We start from the raw sequence: 27,341 nt of genomic DNA on the forward strand, positions 1-27,341 counted from the left end.
CAGTCAGCCCTGAAAACATACATAGAGGTAGCATTATATATATCTACCAACATATAACACACACACACACACACACACACACACACACACATATATATATATATATATATATATATATATATATATATATATATATATATGCAGTAATAATTAGTGAAAATAGAGGCCCTAAATTTCAGGGAGAGTGGGGCAAGGCATATGGGAGTGTTTGGAGGGAAGGAAGGGAAGGGGGAAATATTGTAATTAAATTATAATATCAAAAATAAAATAAATACGGGAGGAGAGAGAATGATCCCACAGAGACTGGCTTTCATGTCTTAGTAGCCTATCATTTTTATTGTTATGGAATCCTATTCACTTCATGACAGCCAGGAAGCACAGACAGACAGACAGACAGACAGGGATAGACTGAGGTAGAGAGCACAAGACACCAGGGTATCCTCCACGATACCCTCTCTGCCCTTCAAGAGCAAAGCACCAATATGCTAACTTCTAGCATAAATGCCTGCCTCCTCAAAGTTCAGCTGCCTTCCAACAGTGCCAAGCTGAAGACCAGACCTCTAATGGAAGGGACTTTGAGGGACATTTCTGACCCAGCTATCCAGTACATTACCCTGCCGTAGGCAGAAAACACTGGACGGACTTAGAAAGCTTTTGTCCCAACCGTTGAACTTCTCAGAGCAGCAAAATGCCAAAGTCCAAGAGAAGAGTGTGGAGATGTCTACTCAGTGACTAAGCCAGGACTAGCATCTAGGGCTCTTGGCCTCACACCCCAGGGATGCTGTATTTGGGGACCCTGCACCTGTCTTATGCTTAGGTTAAAAGAAGGAAACTAGAAGGCAAGGCCCTATCCATCTCATAGAAAGAACAACACCATGGATCAGCTAAAGAATACTGTAGCCAGCATCCCAAAGCAAGGTCACTGTGGACCAGGCTAAACCCTTGAGGAACCCAGCAAAAGGAGCCACAGCTGCAGGGGACTGTTAGCCCAACACAACTTAATGGAGGTACGACTAGACCACAGTATTGAAAAGGATGTGGGTGTGGGTGTGGGTAGGGCATCAGCTGAGAGAGATACTTGAGAAGAAGGATGCGCTTTGACAGCCCCACAGTTTACCATAGAGACGTGAAGGTGAAGCAGAAGGACCACTCCTAAGTACAAGGGGCTCAGCAGGACCAACTTGTAAAAACTCAAGAGGGAGAGTCCCTGACTCGGTTTGTCCTGTGCCGCGATAACAGAATCCCAGAAGCCAGGTAAATTATAGGGACCAAGAATGTGTTTCTCACAGTTTGGGCAGCTGAGAAGTTCAAAAACAAGGGGCTAGCATCTGGCAAAGGTCATCTCGCCCTGTGGCCACATGGTGGGAAGCAGAAAGGCAATAGTTGAAAAAAAAACGAGGAAGAAAACTAGGCGTAGTGGCTCATGCTTGATCCCAGCACTCGGGAGACTGAGACACGTGGATCATCAGAAAGTCAAGTCCAGCCTGGGCTACAGAGCAAGTTCCAGGTCAGCCCACACTGAAGTAAAAAACTGCATTAAAAAAAATGAGAGAGAGAGAGAAAGAGATTGGGATTTTCTTGTAGGAACTGGCTCAAAGGTGAATACCTGTGAACTAAGGGAATCAGTGGGCATCTCCCAGGCAAGGGCGCCATGCTCTGAGGTAGGCCTGGAGTACAGAAAACCAGGAGCCCATTGCACAGAGGCAGGAAGACGGACAGCTCAGCTTAGAGGGAATTTACCCTTGTTGGCCCTTTTTATTCCCTCAGAGCTCTCAACAGAGTGGGCGGTGCCCTCCCAACCTGGTGAGGGTAGATCTTCTCTGTTCAGGGAATTGGTTGGGGCTAATCTTCAGATGGACCCAGAAACAATGTTTATCGGCTACCCAGACTTCCCTTAGCCCAGTCAATTAACATCACAAACACTGACCCTGGATCGCCTCAGTTCACAGGCCTTTTCTTCCTCTGCTTCCTTGTTTTATTTTTAGCTCAGTTAGTGTTTGTAAGCCCATGTACATAGGTCTGGGGTCAGTATTTTGAATTATTCATGGGAAATCTTCTATAAAAGTCCAGTACATAATTTTAAAAACCTTCTATCTATAATAAGTAATTGCCGTGAAAGCCTGAAGGCCCCGACAAGAGGCCATACATCTCTACTCCTACATTCTACTCCGGCAGCGCCAGCCACTCTTGGTGTCTCCATTATTCACCATGCAATAATACCATTCTTCAGAATTGAGATTTTTATCCTCCAGAAACCCAGATCTCATTCCTAACCATGGAAGTGCTGGTAGAAAACTCCTTCTTCTGGTTTTCTACCCTGCGACTTCCTTTCTTCGATGTCCCAATGGAAGCAAATGTTACTGTGATTTAAACAAGATCTAAAACCCACCACCTTTAAATGAGAAGACATAAGCCAAAGGGCTGCTAACCTGGCCATCTGTAAGGAGAAATCTCCAGGAGGCAGGCCTTACAGCAGATTTTATATCTGCGCAGCCACGGTAGACATCGTCGGGGACTGCACTTGTATTAACCGTCGGTATGTTCTTCTATATTTCTCACTTCTGTGGTTTCTGGATGAAGACAGACTCTGTCCAGCAGACACCCAAGGTGGTCACTCGCTTTCTCTGACCCCACTCAGGGTTCAGAAGGGAAGTAAGCATCTGATTGACTCCACAGCCCAAGCCTCGGGGAAGGACTGTTCTACAGCATTGCAGCATCCTCAGCTGGCTAAGCATCGCTAGCTTCTGCCGTGAGAAGAGCTGGGAGCGATGTCTCCTCTCCACAATTTTGCCAGCAGGTCGTAAGCTACAAAGTGAGCAATCCACCGACAACACGTCAGCAAGCAAGGACACAGGTCACCTTTCAACTCGATGGAAGCTTGGGAAGTCTCCAGACTGTCCCCACTCTCTGATCATCATGTTATTGGAACATTTACTCCAAAGCAAACAAAAAGATATCCTGTCGGCAGGATCAGACCCACCTCCTAGCCAGATCAGGACTAGACTGCGAGATCAGGGTCCTGGGGTACAGCTGCATCCCTTCCAGTGAATTCATTTAGTTTTAACTTCATTCCTAAAAAAAAAAAAAAAGCAAAGCTCATAAAATCTTACCCGGCAACTGCATATCTTAAACACACTTCATTCTCACTTACAATCCATTTATCTTGTCAACCCTTTGGTACTGTTCTAATTTAGATGTCAATTCTGGAGAAACTGTCTATGCCCACTCCAGTAGAGAGAGTTCTGGAAGACACTCTGGAGTCTAGCCTTTTCTTGGGGAGCAGCCAGCCTGGGCTGATGGGCTCCTCATTAGTATCCCACCCTATAGTTCCTCTAGTCCCCAAAGTGGGGTGTCTACTAATTGTTACCTTCCTGGTTATGGACGCTCGTTTGCACTGTGCCCATGGAAACCACTGCTCAGATTTGCAAAATAGGATCTAGGAGGTAGTTCCAGCTAGTCCTCACAAGGATGAGGACAGGGTCCTCCAGAAACAGGGGGCTCTGCTTTGTCTCTGTGACCTGATGCTCCTCCAACCCACTGATCTCTCTCTCTCTCTCTCTCTCTCTCTCTCTCTCTCTCTCTCTCTCTCTCTCTCTCTCTATCTCTCTCTCTCTCTCACACACACACACACACACACACACACACACACACAAACACCGTCAAATCTGGAAGTCTGATCAAAAGATCTTATAAACTAGTTCGGATAACTTGGGTGCAAATTCCTCTCCTGCCCCCTAAAAAAAGATGAAAGAAAGAAACAAAGAAAGAAAGAAAGAAACAAAGGAAAAGAAAAGAATAACCACTCCTGCTGCTACGCAAACAGGTTCCTTTCCAAGGTGCTGAGCTTTGCACTCATCACGACAAGCCTTGGCATCCATCTTGCTTGTACTATTAATAGCCAGGCCATGACACCAGTCTTCAGCTAATTAATAATGCATGGCGATTCCTGACTGCGGTAAGATACAAACGTCGTTCATCTGCATGATTAGCTCTTAGCTTCCTGATTAGAGCGCTTCAGCCTGTCACAAACCTGTCCTTTCTGAATGAATGGCTCTTTTAAAGGGGATGAGATTCTCTAAGGTACGTCTCAAACTCAAATAAAAAAGACAATCAATAGATAAACAACAGCAGCCCCTTATTTTCTTTGTGGAATGAAAAAAAAAAAAAAACAGACTCAAGAGTGTTTGGGGTTTTTTGTTTTCTTTTTTTTTAGTTAAGTTCTATGCTGGGATGCTTGGATACTTGGAAGATATAAAGTTGGAGACAGACGCAAGGGCTTGTAAGTGATAATATTTAATGAATTTGAATTCTAGACTCTGGGGAATGTGTGGCAACAACTAAGTGATTGTAAGCAAGAGCAGGGCATGAGATTTTGATGTAGAAATATGACACGGGGAAGGAGAACACAAAATGAAACTGGCTATCAAGAAGACTCGAGAGATTGTAGTGTTAAGACTGAGGCCATGGCATGGAAGTGAAGAGAAGTGGACACATTTAGGAAATATCTTAAAACATTGTAAATGGATTTTTCTTTCCCACCCACCAGTTCCCAAATAACCAACACGGATACTTAATATTAACTATAAATGCTTGACTGATAGTTCAGGCTTATTACTAGCTAGCTCCTACAACTTAAATTAACCCATTTCTATTAATCTATGTGCTGCCACATGGTTCATGGCTTTACCTGTCCTCCAGCATGTCTTGCTCCCTCTGTGTCTCCTGGTGACTCCTCTGATTCTGCTCTTCTTCCCAGAATTCTCCTAGTCTGGCTCTCTCACCCAATCTCTTTCTGCCCAGTTACAGGCCAGTCAGCTCTTTATTAACCAATGAGAGTAATACATATTTACAATGTACAAAGATTGTTCCACAGCAAAACATGATCGCTCCTTCACCATCTTTGGGCTTTACTTAGATTTCACCCTCTAATGGGTCCTTCTTTGGCCAAATATTTAAACAGCAGTCCTTCCTATATCTTAGACTTCTTACTTTTTCCTCACAACTTTATTGCCATCTGACAGGCTCTGTAACTGAACTGTGGGATAGGGACTTCTCCTTTCTTCTTTGTATCCTCAGATCTAGATCAATCACTGGCACACGGTGGATGGCCAATAACTATGTTGAGAATGACTCCTAGTTGCAGGGAATTGAACAGACAGGATGCAGTCACTGGTTGAACAGAAGACAGTGAGTAGAAGGGTGTGGTGGAGGGGCAAAGGAGGCTGTCCAGGTGTGTTAGTCTGTTTTTCTCTTGCTGTGATAAAATACCATGACCAAAAGAGACCTCCAGGGGGAGAGTTTATGGTTCCAGAGGAAGAAGAGTCCATAATGGCAGGGAGAGCATGGCATGAAGCATGAGAGATCACATTTCCCACCACACACAGAAAGCAGAGAGAGCCAGTTATAAGTGAGGTGAGCCTGTAAACCCTCAAAAGTCCACCCCAGTGATGTATTTCCTCCCAACAAGGCACCATATCCTAAAAGTTCCATAACCTCCCCTAATACCACCACCACCTAGAGTCCAAGTGTTCAAATCCATGAGCCTGTGGGGGACATTCTCATTCAAACCACCATGTCACATTTCTAGGTAGAGTAACTGGGTGGAGTGTCGTCCATGAGACAGGAAGCCACACAGAAGGGAGAGAAACAGTGTGGGAGGTGAGAGGTGGGCGGAGAACAAATCCAAGGCACCTCCTGAGCAGCTAGCAAAAGATGCAGGGAGGTTGGCGAGTGCTTTGGGATGGAGGAAGAGACTTAGCCAGTCTCCATGGGCTTTATTCTTTCAAATGATATTGCCTTGTGAATTTTGTCCAGACACTATGCCCGGCACAGTGGACATAAAGATGAGCGGTCTGAGGGAGGTCATGCAGAGAGATTACATAATCCATAAAATCACAATGACTGCCACACTTGATAGCCTGCATCACGGAGTGAGCAGGAAACAGGCACCCTTGTAGACTGTGGCGGGGGCATGGGTGGGGGGAGGTTGGACTTGCTAGGACCTTTCTAGAAAAGATTTGGTAGTGTGCATGTAAGAAGCTTAGACTATTACCCATCATGACCCAGCAATTCCCCTTCTAGTTATTGACTTGATGGTCATCATACATACAAGATTTGCTGTCCCCAAAGAGGACAAGGGAGTTTCCTACTTGGGTATGATCAGCTTGCACACCCAACTAGGTTCTAGTAGGACCATTTTGTGATGCAGAGAAAAGTGTTTGACTCTGAGCCCTTGCTCATGACTAGGGCTCATTCTCGCCGAAGGGCACTGGCTCCCTGTTCCAGTCAGTATCTCTGGGTAACTCAAGACATTGTATATTAAAACAGTTATTATATCCCATGATTCTGATGATCAGAAATTTAACGAGATGGAGCTAGATGATCCTTCTACCCCATGTAACACCCACTGGAGTCCTTTAATGTTACTGAGTTGGTATCTGGGCCAATCTAGAGTACCCAGGATGGTTTTTCTCACAAACCTGACACCTTGGTGGGTACCAATCTCAAGGTAACTCTAGATAAGGCTCTTCCCCCATGACACACTCTCTCTCTCTCTCTCTCTCTCTCTCTCTCTCTCTCTCTCTCTCTCGTGTGTGTGTGTGTGTGTGTGTGTGTGTGTGTGTGTGTGTGTGTGTGTGATCCCATAGCATCTCCAAATGATCTCTCCAGCATATTCCAGGGAGGAACTGAACTTCTTACATAATAGCTCAGGACTCTCAAGAAACCAAAACCAAAATGAAAGTCCTTATAAAAACCTTATAAAGACTAGCCCTAAAATTAGCACAGCATCACTTTGGATATACTCTAAAGGTCAAAAAATAATAGGGTAGTGAAACATCTCACCTCTCCAGAGAAGGATGACAATAAATTTGTCCATACTCATACATACATACACACATAAAAATAAAAGTTTTTTTTTACAAGAAGGAGAATAATAGAAGAAGACACTTGGCTTTGACCTCTGGCCTTCACATGTACACCCATAGATGAACTCCCGAGAGAGAGAGAGAGAGAGAGAGAGAGAGAGAGAGAGAGAGAGAGAGAACAAAATGTGTGTATTTTGACTTGTTTTGCTTTATACTCACTGGAGAGGTGATGTGTGTTGAAAGCCCCTCAAAATGCACATCCGTAGAATTGTCCCTGTGGTGACCTGTCATAGCTCCCTGGAAAGGCCCCTTTCATAAGATGTTATTTGACCTCATTCAACTTTGGGGGTCAAGAACAATCGATAGAAATGTTTTGACAGTGTAGCTGTCTGAGACCGTGATAGCTATTGGGACAAACATGAGCTCGACCAGACATTAAAAAGAAGAGCTTGGGAAGGAAATGTTCACAGGGAGTTTTGAAAAGCTCCAACGGATGTCTGGTGATCTAGAAGTCCATGCGCATGTACAGAATTGAGTGCGCTGTGGAGAGACCCAACTGTGACGCCTCACCTCTGGCTCATCTGGAAAACACACGGAAAGTTATAAAGTTCTGGGGCATTCCAAGTGTAGCCCAATATGCAAGCCTTTGGAAAAGACACAAGACTTGACTTTTCAGTAATCTGAGGAAGTCAACCTTCCCTTGGTCAGCTGAGCAGAGGCTTCAGTCAGGACAAGGGGTACGTAACTTACAGAATTGATCTGGAAAGGTTACTTGACAAACAGCAATAACATCAAAAGATGGTGGCATTCTGGGTGCAACATTTTCATATCCAATTTTTCAATGTCTGGGCATGGACTTCTTTTTAGGGCAGTAAAATATTCTGGAGGTAGCTCACGGTAATATTGTCCAATCTGTGTACACTAAAATCCATCACATTACACTACACATGCTCTTAAAGTGTGGAGAGTGAGGTGGGGAAATGGCTCAGGGGGTAAGAGCCCTTGCTGTACAGGCCTGATAACCTGAGTTCGATCCTAGAAATCCACGTGGAAGGAGAGAATGGACTCCCAAAAGTTACACGTGTAATCCCTCACTTACACACCTATCATATATATATACACACACAATAATAGTAATAAAATGAAAATGTTTAGATGTAATCAACTGATGTAAATATGTTCAAGGAATAAAGGAAACCATGTCTACAGAGTTAAACAAAAGCACAAAACTGACGTTTCCTCAAATAGAGAATATCAATAACAAGATAGAACTTGTATGAAAGATGAAATTTTAAAATGGAGTTTAAATGCCCTTCCCCTCTCAAGCTTGCAGCCCACAGCTCCATTCTCCTGGAATGTGACAGAGATGACAGACTAGGACCAGAGTTGGCCATCACAGCCATCACAGCCTGCTGCCTTCTAGTTCACCCTCCTTGGGGAAGCTGGCACCATGCATAAGACACTCAAGTAAACCTATGGAGAAGGCCATATGAAAAGCGACTGGCCTCCTGCCAGAAACCAGCCAATAACTGAATGAAGCCTCCTTCCCACGGCCAGTTAAGTGGGTCACCCTGTGAGCAGGTCCTCCAGCTCCAGCCAAGCCAGAGAACATCAGAAGAACCGCTCAGCGAGAGCCCCCCCACTCCGTCTACACTCGGCTCCTGACTGACCCTCAGAAGCTGTGGATCTCATGGAAGTCATGTTTGTTGGTCCTGAATCAGCTAGAGCTTGGAATGATTTGTTATGCAGAAATCATCACTAATACAAGCTAAGAGGAAAAATCCTCTAGACAATCAAAGGACAGAATTAAATAGGAAAACATTACCACACTGCTAATTGTGTTTTAATGCAAGGAAGAATTTCACTCCGTCTGAGCGGCTCACCATGGAATACTTACCATTTTAAAGCACTCTGATGCTGGTCACCTGGAGATTTCAAGACGAATGGCAACTGACTGGAGGCGATGAATGTGGTTCTCTGGTACCTGGAGGAACTTTTCTAGAGATGTCCTCTGAGTTCAAAGTCACTCACAGTTTGATACTGCCCCCACCATCTGTTTTCCAGAAAGACTGTAAAGTGGTCTGGATTATGAAATAGATACATAAGGATTAAAAAACTAAAAGTAAACCAGGTGCAGTGGTATGTGCCTATAATCCCATCACTCAAGAGGTTGAGGCAAGAGGACCGATTGATTCCATAGACGTTGGAGGCTAGCCTGAGTGACACAGGAAAGCCAGTCTCAAAATTAATAAATTAAAATCCATGTAAACAGCAATCAAAGACAACAGAAAAGTAGGAGAGTTGCAGCAAATGGGAAGTTAGTCTCACGAAGTCACAAGGGAGAAAGACACTGCGGTCCCTTGCCACCAGGAGTGAGCATCTGTGGGTCACAGCAGAGTCTGGGAGTGCACTCGTTATAAGCGACCTGGCTAACTTTGGTTAGTGACCTGCTGGCTTAGACTATACTTCCCACCCCCAAGTTGATCACCTCAGTGCTTCTGTTAGAAGCTAAACACAGGGTAAAATCAGCTGAGGATTCCTTTGCAGCGGGCAGGTGATCCTAGAAGGTGGATGTGAGGTGGTCAGGGCCTCCTTGGATAGCTGCTAGTCTCAATGTCGTTCATAGGGGCTGCCTTGTGATGGGTGCCCTAAAGTTAAGCTGTGAGTTAAGCAGTCTCTGGACTCACTCCTCTGGAAGATGAGGAAGCACAGCGCTTTTGACTCATCGACTCTCCCAACTGAGACTAACAGCTGAGTCACCCCAAACAAGAGTCAACTAAATCCCAAGGTTTCTTACCCATCAACTGGGCATCCTCCTCCACACCTGTATGGAATAGAAATACCTTAGCTCCAGATCAGCATTTTTGATCCATAAACCCCTCCCTGCACCTTGCCTCAGCCTTCCTGGGGAGATCCACTAAGACGTTATGGGCATTTGAAGAGTTATGTGAGGTCTAGATTTGTGGTGATACCAACTGACCATCTCAGTCACAAATGTTTCTAAGAAATGAAATCTGAGGTCACATTGCACCACCTAGAAGACGCAACTGATCAGTTTTCTCCAACATTTCACTAACTACTGGATTCTCAGTGAGAACTGAATCAGTTGAGAACTGGAATCAAAGGTATGGGACCAGCCACTGCGAGAAAGGAGGCGGGCTCACACACATTCATCAACACACGGCTGAGGCAAACGTGGAAAGACAGCACCTGATGCTCTTTATGGCTCAGGTCCCTGCTTAATTCTGACCGTATTCCATAGGCTGGGCGTCAGGCAGCTGAAGGATGATCAGTGTGCACTAGAATTAGACCTGCTGTGATGATAATGAAGAACCGCCAGTGGGCTCGCTGGAAGGCAATTTAGATCTACATAATTATGACTTAATCCCTCACCCTGTGACATCAAAAAGGTCCCTACCAAGTGCACACCGCCTGGTTTTGTGCCACAAAGAGTACAGCTGTGCTCTCCTGTTCCCTTTTGTGTGTCACGCTCACATTGGCCATGATAGCTTTATTAAACGGTGTGACCCGACCTACTTCTTGTACACGGGGCACTATCTCCTAATCATAACCGCAAAGTAGCTGAGCCGGCTGTGAAAAGAAATCGGGCGCTGCATCTAAAACATCAGATTAACTGTTGTGGTTGGGGAGGGTGTCAACAGGGATGGGGGTGGCTGGAACAAGCCCAGTCCTTTTGTGGGAGCAATGGGAGGTGCTGCCTTCAGCAGTCAGAGATCAAGGAGTCTGCAAGGCTGTCTTCAGAACGGAGCGCTATCTCTTAGGACAAGAGTCATGGCAGAGGATGGCCATGCACACACAGCACGTTCAAGGAGGGCCAAGGAGAATTCATGTTGAAGAAATGATACTACTGGTCCTCTGCCCTTCAAGAGAGACCAGACACGGGCAGTGAATATTAGAGACCTCCTGGGGAAGTTCCCCATTCCCTGCAGAAAACAGCTTAAACATCACAAATGTCTGAGCCAGGTGCCAATGCCAAGGTTGTTCCTAGAGATTTTAGGAACGGAGTCCAGGTTCTGGCACCACTAAAACAAGGCAGACTTAGCCACTCATCTCAATACGCCAGTTGAAGAGATGAATGAGGGCAAAAAGCAATATGGACACATTGGGAAAAGAACCAAATGAAGCAATCCAATGACCCCCACGTCTTCTGGGTACTGAGATGAAATTTAGGCTGAAACACGGGGAAGCGGTATGCATAGTTCATAACCAAGGAGTCCTGGTCAAGGCATGGTCCCGCCCATATGGACCCAACGTTGTCTCAGCTCCACTCTCTGCCGCAAGGTGGTCCAATATGTTGCTACCCCAACTGTAGCCCAATAAATCTTTGCACCGCTAATTGCTGAGGATGCAGCCTTATTTTCTTGGGTAATTGTCCTCATCTAGAGGGAAAGGCAGTCTGTTTTGGGAGGATTTCCTGGAATTCAAGGTGACTTAAGAGGAAAGATTAAGGACCACAATTTATCTCTGTACCTTCGGCCAAAGCACAGACATAAAACACCGGCAGAGATGTCATGCTGGGCTTTGATCCTGTCTCAGTTACCTTGCATGTCCAAGACAATGTTGTTCAGCAAAAGCAGCTGCTTCTAAATGCTGATTTCAGTGTTTTCTGTTATGAAACATGGAGGTGTTATGAGGTCACAGGTGTGCAGGGAGCGATAGAGATTATGTTCAATCTTGGGGTAGAGAAATGTGGAAAAGGCCAGGGATGGTTTCAGAAGTGCACGGCATTTAGGGTTGACCCAAAGCACGGTGCTATGGGTTCAACTGCATCTCCTAACATGTGTTTACTGAAATGATATCCCCTTGGTACTCAGGACATCATTTAGGAAGGTCAGCTTGATGGGGCTGACAATCACCATGGAAACAGACCTAAGGGCAGCTCCTGAGGGATTTTCTAGATTGGGTTCATTGAGATGGGAAGACCCACCCTAAATGTGAGTAGCAGTCTTCCAGTGGCTGGAGTCTGAGACTGAATAAAAAGGAGAAAGAGAACTGATCAGTAGTAGCATTCATCACCTTCTGCTTCCTGCTCCTGCTGCCACACCTCCGAAGCCATGATTGGATCTTAGCCGCACACCGAGCCAAATAATCCCTCCCTTCCTTCCTGACGTGGCTTTTGTCTGGTGTGGTGATGCAGCAATGAGAAATACCTCAGGACATGGTCATATTTGGAGATTGGACAATGTAGCAGTGTGGATGAGAGCGTGCCTCCCCCAACTATGGCACCTTGGCATCCGAGGAAAAAGCAGAAGCAGGAAAGCCATTTTACTTGGCCCTCACCCTCTGATCTGAGGCAGGCCATCGAACACAGGGAGATCACTCTCTACTTCTCTCTCTACCATCCCTTTGAAGACCTTAATGAGACAGGTGTCCTGCCTAATGCTGGAGAGAAGGAATTTCATACATATCTGGATGTCTAGAAGAGTCTATGCAAGCAGGCCCTGCTGAGTTCCACACACACCCCAGTTTATTACCCTCAGATCTTACTCTTCTCCAAGTCATAGCTGTGCACAATGGTCCACAAACACTTACATACATACATTTCCCCATTCGTTTATGGAGGGACTCTTGTCACATAAATATAAGTGATGCAAGCTTAAAAGAGTTGTTAAATTTTAATATATATTCTCAAATTATTTGAGAGTTTCACACATGCCTACTATGTATTTTGATCATATTTGATCCTCACTCCTCTCAAATCCACCTCCCTGCTCATCCCCCCCCCCCCCCCCCCCCGCCCCAACTTGAAGTTGATGTGGAGAAGCTGGAATGTCCAGAGGCTAACACCCTTATCTTGGGCTAGCTTTAGCTAGGAATAAATAGCCATTCCTTGCCCACCTCTGTGTCGGAATTAATATCCTGTGACTAATACATAAAAACCTTTTGGGATCTATTAACTTAGCAGACCACTGGCTTCCCTAGCCCCAAAGCTAAAATGCCATCACACAGAATCTCAGGCCTATAGAAAAGCCTCCCCCATCTTGTCGTAACAACCTCTCTGATCTACCCACCAATGTATTTTAAACTCCCCTTGATTTATGACTTTCTTAATTCTTGGAATCCACATTGGAACATGGGATCTGGGATATCCCAAGTCTGTTCCTGGGCGAGGCTCACTCAAGTGGCCCCTTCTACTCCCTTTACAGTGAGAGCTTTGCTTTTTGTATTGACAGACTCAGCAGAGTTTGCAAGCGAGGAACAAGGGAGAAGGTTAGCTCAGTTTAATGCAGTGCTCTGAGCTTGGAGACCGGGAGGGCACCCTCAGATCAGAGGGTGAGGTCCCATCAGCTTTAAGGAGAAGGTGGGCACCTTGGGGGATTTTAAGGAGGTCTTTTGCACATACTGACTTTGAGGTGTCTGTTAGGCCTCAAGCAGAGGAGTCTGATGAGCAGCTGAACCTGAACAAAAGTACAGCATCATTTGTCTCAGAGAGAAGCAACATTTTGAAGCTACATGGAAAACATCGGTTCTACTCTGCAGGAAGTGCAATGCAAGAAGAGGCGCCCTGTTGGCCCGTGTGGCAAGCTATTCAAATGTGTGGCTTCTCTGTTATTTCAAATACTGCTGACGAGGAGACAGAAACTAGCCAGAAAGCATTAGAGTGGGGGCCCCCAAATTAAACAGTTTTTCCTTGGTCCTGATGCTGTCATAGTTCTGTCCTTAGAAAGAGCCAGAGATGCCAGAAAGGTTTAAACCCAACTATCTCTAGCTCTGCCTTGGCAGGAGGTCAGATGCCAGAGGTCCTCTGGTTCCTGGTCTACCCTGGAAACTGTACACCAGGATGTGACCAAAACCGAGAGGAGGGACCTACACCTTCTGGATGCACCAACTGGATCATGCCGCTCGTGCCCCTGCCCACACGTCACTCGGGGTTGTACAGAACCCTAGGAAGAGCCTGGGGTTCAATGGCATCCCATTTCCAGGGCCCCATTTGGACTACACAGGTGCTCTCTGTTTTCTTACTCTTAATCCCATCACAGATCTAGAACAAGACTCCTCCCTGAACCCATCTTCTCATTGTTGTAAATTCCGTTCTTCAGATTCAAGGGACAAGAACCCAGAGGTCATTAACCCAGTGGAAGTTCTGTGTGACCATGAGCATCCAGTGCTTTAACCCCCAGGAGGTACATACAGCTCACTTGAAGCAAGAGGAAAATCCCATTGAGCTCAAAGACACTCTGTTTTCCCCGCTCATCACTATTAGCAAAGAAAAGGCCTAATCACTTGCAAAAACTTAACTGTGCCTTTAACGAGTTGTCTGTCTCTCTCTCTGGAAGGATAAAAGAATACAAAAAGTGTTGTTTGCCCTGAAAAGTCTGGACCCAAAAATAAAAGCAGTATCTGCAGCAGGTGATCCTCTGAGCCACTCTCCCCCGAGTGGAAGCGGAAATGGAAAGCTCTAAGTTGAAAGCAGCTCCTGGCTTTCTTTGGAGAGTTAATTAGCTGGAGAGTCTGAGCTCTGGGCTAGAGAGGAAGCTGGATCATCAAAGCATTTTTAATTGATGCATCCGGAGAAAGGACAAAAGCTGCGGCCTCCTGCAGACCTGGATGCTTTTAGCTCCACAAGTCCCTTCTTTAAAGGAGAAGCCTTGGGGAAGTGAAGTAGCAAAGGGTCCTAGAACAGGACTAACTCAGACCCTAGCACAACTGTCTCAGTGCGTGAGTGTTCATGAAGCCAGGTACGGCTGCATTATATGTGACCCCTCGGCACTAAAGCTTGTCAAGCCCAACAAGTGTGAATAATACCACAAGAATGGCCTGTCACGGAAACTACTCACTGTTTCAGAGCAATTCAATGAAATGAAACGGGAACCATGTGTAACTTGAAATATTCCAATAGCCCCATTCAAAAGGTAAAAAGAAACTCAAATTACATTTAACTACAATCTTATTTGGCTAAATATATACAAAGTCTTATTGTTTCAACACAAAGCTTTAAATTATTGAAGCATTTTGCGTTTTTTTGTTTGTTTGGTTTTTTGTGTTGTCTTCATAACCCAGGATGCATTTTACCCCTGAAGTGTATGTCAATCATATTAACCACATTTTGGGTAGGCAGTGGTTATGAGTGGCCAGCAGCCACCTACTACACAAACGTGGCACTTTAGCTCTGTGTTAAAGTAGCACTGAAGGCCGGTTAAGGGGAAGCTGTGGCCTCCTAGCTGAAAGAATGGAATCCACCTTAACATGGTACATGCCATTGTCTCCCAGTTGGGCCTGTCAGTCTCCAGGCCAAGGGACCACTCCTCAGGAAGGCAGTCACACCTTAAGCCTGTTAAAGTGTGGGGGGAATAATTAGGCCTTTAATGAGATAATGTGCTTTTCCTTCCCAGAATTTCCACCACTTTTTCTTTTTCTTCTTTTTTGTTTCTTTCTTTCAGATGTGGGCCAGAGACTAAGTGTGATTTTTCTGGTATTTTGGCTTCCTCCTCTTTCTCTCAAGCTCCCCTCCCCCATGTACCTGCAAGCCCACAAGAATGACTGCCACACTGCTTAACTCAAATAACTGGCCTGGCCTTTTCCCTTCCTCTATCCATCCTCCTCCTCCTCCTCCAGGCAGCTGCTGGGATTACAGCTTGTCTGCCCTGTTTTGTTTGGTTTTCGTTTTGGTTTTTATGCTACAGAGAGTGTTTCCTGGAGCTTCCTTGTGAATCCGTTGTTAAATTCTTTCATTAAGTGTCTTCAGGTTTCTATTGCTGTGAAGAGACACCATGACCATGGCAACTCTTAAAAAGGAAAACATTTAATTGAGGGGGCTCATTTACAGTTCAGACGCTCAGTCCATTATCATCATGATGGGGAGCATGGTGGCATGCAGGCAGATGTGATGCTGGAGAAGTAGCTGAGAGTCCTACATCTTGCAGGCAACAGGAAGTCAACTGAGATACTGGGTGGTATCCATAGCATAGGAAACCTCAAAGTCTACCCCCACAGTGATACACTTTTTCCACCAACAAAACCATACCCACTCCAACAAAGCCACATCTCCTAATAGTGCCACCTCCTATGAGATTATAGGGGCCAATGTCATTTAAACTACCCCCATTAAAGAAACTAAGAACCCCAAGAGGAGATCCTGATTCTCCTGTAATAGTAACACAGCAACTCAGGCAGCATGCCCCAAAACTTCTGGTACACCAAGTGATTTCTGTTGATCAGTTCTCTAGTTAAAGGATTCAGCCTCACCTTCAAAATGGGTGGTGCTTTGCTTCTAGTGGAAGTTTTCAACAAAATAGGCTCAGCAGAGTTTATCTGAGCAAAGAATGACTCATGAATCAGAGAGCGAAGATTGTGGGAGCGGGTCTGGAAGGGCAGATAAAGGGTTCAAGAAGATGATGGGAACTTTGAGATGTTCTAGGAAAGGGAAACAAAGGAGGGGGCTGGGGTCTGCATAGCTGACAGGGTGGTAAGAGTCGGGCTGATGAGGAGCGGTGTCTCAATTCTGCTTCTACAGGGGTTCCGGGGAACATCATGCTGGGAGTGACGAGCCAGGGGCACTGAGGTAAAAGTATTTACCAGACTAGAATTGATATAAAATGTTTAATAAAGACTCGACAATGGACAGTGGCATAGTAATCAAGTTCACAGAGAGAATCACACCCCGGAGAGGGAATTGGGGTCCTTTTATGGCAGTTACTTTACTCCTGGGCCAATTGTAGGGAGTCATATTTGAATAGACAAGGGGTGGGTAATATCTTGTTGGGTAGTAAACTTTATAATATCATTTGTCTTTTCTGAAACTGGCCATTTGGAGTGAGGCACCAGGGGTTGGAGTGAGTCACCGGGGTCATTAGGAATTAGACTTTAATTATTTATGGGGGGTATCACAAGTCACTGGGTCAGGCTCTAAGCAGTCGGAGTTCAGTTGGAGTTCCGTTGTTAGAAAGTGGGACATTTTGCCTTTATTTATATATTTTGACCTTTCGTCTTCAAAGGAGTTGTTTTCATTGTCATTACTCTAAGGGAGCAATCTGGTACCCATGAGATAAGTCCTCTTCCAGGGTGCAGTCTCCCCATCGAGAGTGATTCATTAGGACAGGGATCCCATCATGATATGTCCTGTGAGGTACATTGTTGATTGAGTTCTCTATGGTTTTTGTCAGAGAGATGTTCATCTATCAGCCCCGTCATTCACGGAATCCAAGGTCACTGAAGAAAAGAACGATTCAGACCAAAAAAAAAGGGCGAGGTGGGGGGGGGGGGGGCGGGAGAGGCAAACATAGAGTCCAAGAGAGACAAAAGAGAGCCAGCTAGTGTGGTGGTTTGGATGAGAACAGCCCCCATAGGCTCATATATTTGATGCTGGGTGCTCAGTTGGCAGAACTGTTTGGGAAGGAGTAGAAGGTGTGGCCTTGTTGAAGGAGGTGTGTCCCTGGGGGTGGGCTTTGAGGTTTCAAAAGACTCATGCTCTTCTGAGGGTGTTCTCTCTGCTTCTTGCTGTGGATCAAGATGTGAGCGCTCCGCTACTGCTCCAGCACCATGCCTGCCTCCTTGCGGCCATGTTCCCCACCGTGATGGACTCTACTCCCTCTGGACCTGTAACCCCAAATGAACCCTCCTTTCTATAAGTCGCCTAGGCCAAGGTGTTTAATCACAGCAACAGAAAAATAATTAAAACATCTGGGCTGGTAAGCAATGCTGTTGTTCTATGGAGCATATATGTGTCATACGTGAAGTTGTATGTGAAGTCCTCAGTTCGATCTGCAGCACAGTAAAGCATGAAAGTGAAATGAAGGCTAGGAGGGGAAAGACAGTGGAGATATGAGAGCTGGTCATGATCTACAGACTGGGTAAGGGCATATAGCCCTCTCGCCAGCCCCTCTTACCTCAGCTGGTTGAAAATGCAGCCCTGGTGTATAGTTTCTGCCTACCTTCTCTCCAACTTAGCCACCTCATTAGAGTGCGTGTGTAGACCCACACATGACTTGTGCTCAGGTTTCTATCATGTGCTGTCCTTATGCTGTCACCATCACACATCTTTGAACATAAGCACTGGACAGCTTTAGTGAGTCAAATGACAAAAATCTGGTCTACCTTGTAAAAGAGTTTAAAGCCTCAAAGAACACAGACCATGGATAAACGTATTGCTGCTTGAGTGAGAGGTAGTCAGGGATGATACTGAAAGGGGCCAAACTGGGAGAAATGTAGACAGGGTGTAGTCTGCAGACCCAAGAAGAGGCTCTGGGGTGTCTGAGACCAATATTATCTCATTTTCTCGCCAGAGAGCCTGAGCACAGGATGACTGTCTTTTGTTGACAGACACCTATTTGATCTCACAAAGAGAAAACAGGGGGAGAGAAGTTTCCCGTGGCTCCCTCCGAAATCACTCTGCATTTCACAGAGAAAGCTCTCTAGATTACAAATCAGAGATAAATAGGAAGTGATTAACTGTCCAGAGTAGGAAGAAGAAAGGCAAAATAGCTTAAGTAACCATTTAACCGCTGGGAATATCCAAAGGCAGTTACCACCAAGGGAATGATGAAAGACCCAAGCCAGCCTTTGGCCTAAACAAAGGCAGCCATTTTCTGAATCCCAGCCTGCCTCCTGTGGCCCCCAAACCCATCCTGTGACTAAGGAAGCTAGTGATTGTGAGGAGCTTAGATGCTACATTCCTAAACCAGAGGGAGGAAATATGCCTTTGAGGAACACACACTCACATCGGGGAAACCTCCCGATCCTAAAGTTCTGGTATAGTTTCTCCTGAGCTTCCTTGACAAAACTCAAAACTCTTTGAACCATGAAGCACAGGTGGCCGAATGAACAAGCACCCCGCCCCCTTCAGAGAAAACAAAACGAAGAGTCACAGCAAACAAATGGGAAGAGCTGAGTGTCCACACGCTTCAAGAACAAAGGAGGGCTAGGGAGATTGTTCAGTAGGTAACTGTCCTTGTGCAAGCACAAAGATCTGAGTTCAAATCCCAGCACCCGTGTAAAAAAGGGGGAGTGGTGGCAGGAGCACCTGTAACCCCAGTGCCACGGGGGTGGGAGAGAAAGGAGAATCAAGTGAATCTACTGCTCACCAGCCTTGATCCAGGCTCTGTGAGACAAGTCTCAAAGAAAGAAGGCAGAGAGCCACAGCAAGACACCGGAGGGCCTCGGCTGACTTGCAGCTGCAGACACAGGCTTTGGCCTTTGCCTCCCTAGTTGGGGAATCCTGGGGAAATTTCAACTCTTGGAGACCTATTGTTTTAGGGACTATGCTTCACAGTAGGCCAGTAGGGTAACAACTCTGATTTATTTTCCGGGGAAACCCATGAAATAATTTACAGCTCCATGCAGTTTTTAAGACAGTAACAAATACTTGACATAACTTGAAAGAGGAAAATGTTGCTGTTTTGGCTCACATCTTTAGAGAATTCAGTCCGTGGTCCTTAGACCCCTGGTGGGGCAGAACGTCATGGTGGCAGGAGCTAATTATCCTGTGGTGGATAGGGGGGCTATAGATTATTTAGATAAGATAGATGATATAGATATATACATAGGTAATATAGATAGATTTTTTTTCTTTTGACAAGGTCTCATTATGTAGCCTTGACTTACCTGGAAATCACTATGTGGACCAGGTTAGCCTTGAACTCATAGAGACCCACTTGCTTCTGTCTCCTGAGTGCTTAGATTAAAAGTGTGTGCCACCACACCAATCAAAACTTATTTATTCATTTATGTACATACGTACATATTTATATGTGTGGCTGTAGCTAAAGTTTTCCTGCCTGGCCCACAGTCAGGACAAATCTCTCTCACCTGCCAGTCCCACAACCGCTCAGACCCGACCAAGTAAACACAGGGACTTATATTGGTTACAAGCTGTATGGCCGTGACAGGCTTCTTGCTAACTGTTCTTACAGCTTAAATTAATCCATTTCCATTAATCTATACCTTGCCACATGGCTCGTGGCTTACCGGCATCTTCATATGCTGTTTGTCACTGTGGTGGCTGGCAGTCTCTCTCTGACTCAGCCTTCCACTTCCCAGCTTTATTCTCCTCCTTGTCCCGCCTACACTTTCTGCCTAGCCAATGGCCAATCAGTGTTTTATTTATTGACTAATCAGCAACACATTTGCCATACAGAGCATCCCACAGCATGTGGCTGTTTGCTTTACATGTATGTCAGTGTACCACATATATGCCTGGTGCCTGCGGAAGTCAGAAAAGATCATTGGCTCCCCTGAGACTTGAGTTACGCATGGCTGTAAGCCACTATGTGGGTGCTAGGAATTGAAGCTGGGTCCACTGGAAGAGCGGCCACTGAGCCATCTCTCCAGTCCCTAGATACTTTGATAGATAGATAGATAGATAGATAGATAGATAGATAGATAGATAGATAAATGGTAGGCAAAATGATGATAATAATGATGATGATGATGATGATGATGATAAACAAGATATAGCCAGCAAGCATGTCTTTCTCTAGCTAGGCTTCTAAAGATTCTTGAACTTCCTAGAATAATGCCACCATCTGTAGACCAAGCCTTCAATGGATGAACATTCAAACATAGGTGTTTCATATTGAAAATCATAAAACATGAAGTCCTATCTTGTCGGAGGAGGGAATGGGGGTGGGGTGGGGGAGAGGATGGAGGGCGGGATGAGGGAGGAGAAGGGGACCTGTGGTTGGTGTGTAAAATAAATTTAAAAAAACAAACAAACAAACAAAGCAGAGTCCACAAAGAAAACTGATAGAATGAGTTATTTTTCCACAAATACTGCGGGAAGGAGGCTCAAGGAGCCAGGTCAGCAAATGAGGGTCGCCAAAAGGGAAACATTGCATGCTCTTTCTCGCCTCAGGATTCCACTTAATCCACTGGTCTAAGGTCTGAGAACTGTTGGGTTCAAAGCTGCTCTTTAGCTAAACATGGCCTCCTCTGCTTCCCACCAGCACGCAGCTCATTGCGTGGCAGCACTTGCCCACCTCTGTAGACCATCTAGACCCAGTTCAGTCCCTCCGGCTAGACCACCTAGCCTAACACACCGTGACTCCTTATTTATTCTGTCTTCCCAGGGTGTTAACATTATGATCCCGCCCTTGGCGCTGCCCTGTGTGTAAAAGGATAAACTCCGCCCCTTCCTCTCCTCTCTTCTGCTTTCCTCCCACGAGGTGTGCACCCCTTGCCCTTCTCTATTCCCTCCTGCCCCCCCCCCTTAAATAAAACTCTTCACTGAACGCCGTCTGCATGGCATCTCTGTCTCACCTTCGGTGAGGCATCTTGGCTCTACCTGCCAGGACCTCCCGCATACAATATCACAACACAGGGGGCATTTCAGGATCTAGAAGCTTCTGTTAGGTATATAAGTTACAGAGTGAGACAGTACACATTTCCCAACTTAATGTGACCCCTTTTAGTGCTGTGATGAGGTCACAAGATGTCCAATTACTCTTGACTTTAAGGGTTGACTGAAGGTTAGCAGAGCTACCCCGAGGAGCCATGAGGAAGGCGAGAGAGGGCTGTGCTATGATACACGTTTCTTTTTTAAGGGGCCGCCATGTTCTGGCTAAGTCACACACACCCCACACTCTGCCAACAGCCCTGTCTTTCACTCTTTGAGAGCGGGTTCCTCCTCTTCTAGTCCAGTCCAGCAGCTCAAAATGTGGAGACTCAGCCTGCTTCCATTTTCTCTTTTCCTACATACTAGCTTCATCTAGTTTTCTAACAAACGTCTAAGTTTTAGCAGTGGAGACCCTGTCCTGATTCCATATTTCTGCACATTTCTTGTGCCACAAAACCTCCACCTTCAGGGCTTTGGATTTTGGATAGTTGGGTTCAGAACTATAGCTAAAACAATCACAGTTCTGACTCTATTAATAGTCTGTCACTCAATTAAAATGCTCATGTGCTTTGCCCTCCGTTAATAAATCAATGGGTCTGCTTAACAATGAACTACACTCAGTGGCTGTTTTTATTATCTGTAATTAGGCATTAAGTGGGTGGATAGTCCTGGTGACACCGATCGTACATCAGCACTTGTTTGGGAGACAGGCATGGGGGGGATGGGAGGTGCGGGGAGGGGTGTTACATGTCATAGTTGTACTGTAAAGCCAAGTCCTGTGCCCTGGAAGAGAAGAGAGACATCTTTTCCTTCACTCATCTCTGTGTTCCTTGGCTGGTGTCAGAAGAGACTCACAAGGTCAAAGCAAGTTCTGGGTGACAGGGGAGCCTTTGTAAAGAATGGAGACCTGGGCTGGTAAGATACTCAGCTTTACTCAGCAGGTAAAGCGACCTGCTGCTGAGCTTGACAACTTGGGTTTGCTGGGTCCCTGGGACCCACACGGTGAGAGGACAGAACGTAAGGTAATTTTTTTTTTTTTTTTTTTTTTTTTAGAGCTGGGCATGGCAACACAAGCCTTTAACCCCAGTCAGTACCTGGGAGGCAAAGGCAGGTGAATCTACATGAGTTTGAGGCTAGCCTGGCTCACATAGTGAGCTCCAGGCAAACCAGGGTGACAATAGTGAGACCCTGTCTCAAAAAACAAAACAAAATTTTTGAATGAAGACTTAGCTGGAGGTGGGGGGTGGGTGAGGGGTGGAGAGGTGGGGAGGTGTCTCAGTCAGTAAAATGGATACTTTAGAAGCATAAAGACCTAAGTTAGGATTTCTTGCACCCACATAAAAGATGGACATGGTAGCACACATCTATAATCCTAGCACTGGGGTGGGGGGCAGTCAAACATAGGTCTCAATGGCCAGCCAGCCTAGCCAGTTGGAGGATAAGGGTTCAGTGAGAGATCCTGTCTCAGAAGACATAGTGGGAGAAAAGTAGAAAAGTAGAACACACACACACACACACACACACACAGACAGCAGACAGACCAAGAGAAGAAATGCTCAAACTTCAACACCATGTATTGACATTGGATCATGTATTAAAGTTTGTAGTGCTACTGGATGGTGAGTAGGTCTAACCTCGTCTATGAATGAGTTCATACCTGAATGGGCTATTAGGAGGAGGGGTTTCATTGGAGGACATAGATCACTGGGGACTTTGGTCCCCCACTCCCCTGAGTTTTCTGACTTCAGTCAAATGATCTGCCTCTGACACCTTCTCAAGCACCATGAACATCTGTTTTGCCTCAGGCTCTAACTAGTGGATCTAGTCAAGCGCGATCTAAAAAACCCTGTGAAACTGATCCAAGTATGTTTTCCCTCAGGGATTTTGTCACAGTGATGACAAACCATCTAATATACTAAGTACTTTTTACTCCCGTGTTTGATAAAGAATGTAAAGTCCTAGAGAAGAGTAATGCCTAATGCTAACAAACCAAGGGAGAGGTGACAAGCCCTGTTCAGATTCTTCCTGGCATCTTGTTTGATGTCTCTCCCCCTCCCTGGCCCAGTATGGAGAGAGAACCTGAACCTCTCTGATGAGGATCTTATGACTTGCTTAGAGAAGGTCAGAAAACACACTCTGGGTTCTAAGACCTGCTTCAGGGGACAAGCTGTTGGGTAAGGACCAGCTGTTATAACCACTATCTGGTTCTGTGGTTTGGTCAAAAGTCTTAAGCTTAAAATATACAACACGCCAAGGTACATTGACGATCTAGAGGTATTCTTTTCTGAAACTTATTATGATGTTGGTAATCTTGGTTGTCAACCCGACACACTTGGGATAAGGAACCTTTGGTTGGAGAATTGTCTCCATCATATTGGGCATGTCTGTGGGTCATTTTCTTGATTGTTAACTAATATAGGAGGGCCCAGCCCACGGTTGGTGGTAGCATTCCTAGGCAAGTGGGCTTGAGATATGTAGGAAAGGTTATTGAATATGAACATTAAAGCAAGCCAGTAAGTAGCATTGTCAAGCTTCTGCCTTGAGCTCTTATTGTGGCTTCCCTCAATAACGGACTGTAACCTGTGAGATAAAACAAACTCTTTCCTCCTCAAGTTGCCTTTGGTCATGGTGTTTATCACAGCAACAGAACAGCAAACTAGAAAGAACGTCTCTCATTCCCCCAACTAAGTTCCCACTGCAGATTAATGCGTCAATAATACCCTCAGGTATGTAGATCTTTGGCCTCGCATGATACCAATACTCTTCCTTTTCAAAGTCCGGGATCCTTTTCTTGATGATATCTGACCCAGTCCATGCTCATGCTGGGTCCGGAGCGCTCTGCTGGTACTAGCAGAGGCAGAGGTCCAGATGTTGGCCTCTGCTGGTGCTTTTGGTTGGGTTTTGTTGTTTGTTCGCGTTTTGAGGCAGGGTCTCGGTATGTAGCCCAGGCTGGCCTTTATTTTTCCATCCTCTTGCTCTCCCTACCCCCAGTTGGTTGGCTTTATTGGTTCTTCTGGCTGCCTCTCGACTGTTGTCTTATCCCCAGAAACAGCACTGCTGAGTTAGCTCACCCCGCCCAGATGACCTGCAGCCCAGTCCATACTTGTTTTTTTCCCATTTTCTCTTCCTGCATGTCTTTTCCTGTCTAGGCAGTTCAGATGACAACCTCTTCACTATACTGGCAGCCTTTGGGTGGGTACAGTTGTAAAACAATATAGGTCTCTTTCCCTCTTTACTCAGAGAAACTAATGTCTTTTGTGACCAAAAGAAAATTAGTAGCAGCTGAAAGTGGAATTTTAATGACACTAAAGCCTAATTGTTATGCAGCTTTAACTTAAAATCCTACCTCCTCTCCACAAGCTCCCATTAATTCATCAGCTAAATAATGTTGCTGCTCCCGAAGCCTCTGACATCTCATTCTCTGCCTGTGCAGCTTTATTGCCACAGTGAAAAATACTTTGTCTTTTTATTTTCATTTTAAAAAACAAGCATAATGAAAACGTAAAATATTGTTTAGGATTTATCTAAGACGATGTGGCAGCTCCTTTGAGAAACGGTCAGATGGGTAGATAGGAATCAAGTTCAGAAGTCATCTCTTACTTTAAATTATTATTTGAGTAAGGAGGAGCTGATTGGTCAGGGACATGATCTTTATATTTTGAACTATTATTCACAGCTATTAAAAATTTTAAAGAGTGAATAATTTTGGAGTGGTCAAAGGATTAGGAATTACTCATATAACTTTGGAAGAGGTTAGGCTTACAAAATATCCCACACATAGTAGATTATTTCCACCTATGATGGCTAATTCTGGGGATCAGCTTGGTTGGATTAGAAATGCCTAGTGCATTAAGGAGCTACATCATGGGGATGGAGACATGACTCAGTGGTTAAGAGCACAGGCTGCTCTTCCAAAGGATCTAGGTTCAGTTCCAAGCACCCACAAGGTAGCACACAACCATCTATAACTCCAGTCCTAGGAGATCTGATCCCTCTTCTGGCCTCCACAGGAACTGCACACATGTGGTGCACAGATATATATGCAAACAGAACACCAGTACACATGTATGAATGTGTAGATAAATTTTTTGTTGGTTTGAAAAGGAGCTACAGCATTGGGTATTTCTATGAGGACATTTCCAGAGATAATTTCCTGAAGGGGTAAGACCTGCCCTACATGTCCCTACACTCTGGAACCTCCTCCTGCCATTCTTTTCTGCCATGGTGGCCTGCGACCCTCAAACAGTGTGCCAAGATAAATCCCTTCTCTCTTAAGTCGCTTCTGTCAGGCATTTGATAACTGCAGCAGGCAAAGTGACTCATGCACCATCTGAGGTCTGAACTCAGCCGTGAGATGTTGGAAGAGGTTAGGCTTACAAAATATCCCACACATAGTAGATTATTTCCACCTATGATGGCTAATTCTGGGGGTCAGCTTGGTTGGATTAGAAATGCCTAGTTGCTGCTGCTGCTGCTGGAGATGGTGAGGTAGGTTGTCTAGGAGGGTGGAAGCCATAGACACCATGTGACTGAATCAGCAATGGGGAGAGCTGCTAGGTATGGCAGTCGCTGCAATTCTATCTCCAGGTGTGCTCAGATATCAGCCCTGTGATATAAGGTTCTGGATGTGATTACACGATAATTTAATTCAAATTTTATGTTAGACTAACTTAGTCACACTGAATGTAAACGGGGTTCGCCCAATTAGTCAGTTTGCCAGAAGATGACGCATTCCCCTTGAGAAGGGTGACTAAAGGGACCAAGCATCCCAGACTGATGCCACCCTCCCCTGTGACTTCTGATGCGGGAGGTGCAGAGGTTCTTGTGCTTACAGATGAGCACTAGGGGAACCAGGAATGTTAGAACACAGGGTTGTCCCCGCAAATGGAGTATGGATAACCTGTTAGTCTACCAGCGGGCTGGGGGGCCATGGTTAACAGCCTGGGGACTTTTGCTCTATCTGTGTGGCTGAGAGCACACTGGATCCACCCCCAGACCTTTATCGTGAGCTGGTCAATCTACAGAACCTTTCTTTATGGGAGACATCACATGCACTTTACAAAGAGCTCTGATGTAGTCACATCTTAAGGTTTATTGTGCTAACATGGTTGAGTTAATTATCACCAGGAAATTTTTCACCAAATTGTGCTGTGCTTAAAATATGCCTAAAATAAACTACTCAGGGTCAGACTCCTGAAGTTTGAACCAGATACTTAGTCATGTTGAACCGAACTACCTTCCTGCTTCTCTCTGATCATTGCTCTGCTGGCCGTGGTGGTTGCAGAGACTACCACATGCTGATATGACATATAATGTAATATAACCCAGCCATGGGTTTGCCTCTCATGTCTGAGTGGTGAACATTTTCCATGCCTAAGTGGTATATAAACAATGATTAAAACCTCACTCTCCCCAGCCCCACCTGGTGCTAGGGTTTGAGCCAGGGCTTGGGCATGCTGGGTAAGTGCTATACTTGGAAGCTACACTCCAGCCTGATGCTTAACTTCCAAGAGGCCTGTGTGCCATTTTTAGTTGTATTAGATCTCTGATAGTACAAAATTACTACATATTACTAGTCAGCTTTTAATAAGTACCTTAATCAGTGTTCACCAGGGGCGTTCACTCTTTCATGTTACATTTTCCGACTGAAATCTTAGCCTTTACAGGGAAAAACATTAGCTACTTACATTAGAAATGGCCTTATGTGACTCGGTACAATAAGAAGGAAAACATTAGTATTTCCCATTCCTTAACTTCTCCATTGGTACTTTACCCCATGCAAAGAAATAAAAAAGGAGAGAGAGAGAGAGAGAGAGAGAGAGAGAGAGAGAGAGAGAGAGAGAGAGAGGAAGAGAAAGGATAGAGGAAGAAGAAGGTGGGATGTCTGAGCAGGTGGAAACAGCTACCACACCTGAGGACCTGAGCTGGATCCCCAGGATCCCCAGGTGGAACAAGAGAACAGACTCACACACAGTGTCCTCACACCTCCACACTTGTGTTGTGGGAGGCACATGTGTGTACACACCCACACACACATAAATGAGCAGTAAGTAAATGTAGAAGAAAAAGAGGAAGAGGAAAAGGAGGAGGAAGAGGAAGAAGAAGGAAAGGAAGGAAGGAAGAAAAAAAGGAAGAAGGAAGAAAAGAAAAAGAAAGAAGGAAGAAAAGGACACAGAGAGGTGACT

The 27,341-nt window shown here is 45.4% G+C and overlaps 1 long non-coding RNA gene across 2 annotated transcripts in view; it reads right to left on the minus strand.

The window, feature by feature from the left end:
• The window catches only part of LOC128099931 (uncharacterized), a 51,608-nt gene that overhangs the window by 11,930 nt on the left and 12,337 nt on the right, over positions 1-27,341 (minus strand). Inside the window, exons 2-3 of one of the 2 annotated variants that reach the window (XR_008214606.1) lie at positions 8,764-8,947; positions 2,430-3,072 (exon numbers count right to left, since the gene is read on the minus strand). This is a non-coding gene — a long non-coding RNA (uncharacterized LOC128099931). The remainder of the gene's footprint in view (positions 1-2,429; positions 3,073-8,763; positions 8,948-27,341) is intronic. The other variant, XR_008214607.1, reaches the window with a different exon arrangement.

The sequence above is a fragment of the Peromyscus californicus genome, unplaced genomic scaffold (assembly GCF_007827085.1).
Source record: "Peromyscus californicus insignis strain IS unplaced genomic scaffold, ASM782708v3 Scaffold_6__1_contigs__length_162567912, whole genome shotgun sequence".
In the NCBI taxonomy this organism is placed as follows: domain Eukaryota; kingdom Metazoa; phylum Chordata; class Mammalia; order Rodentia; family Cricetidae; genus Peromyscus; species Peromyscus californicus.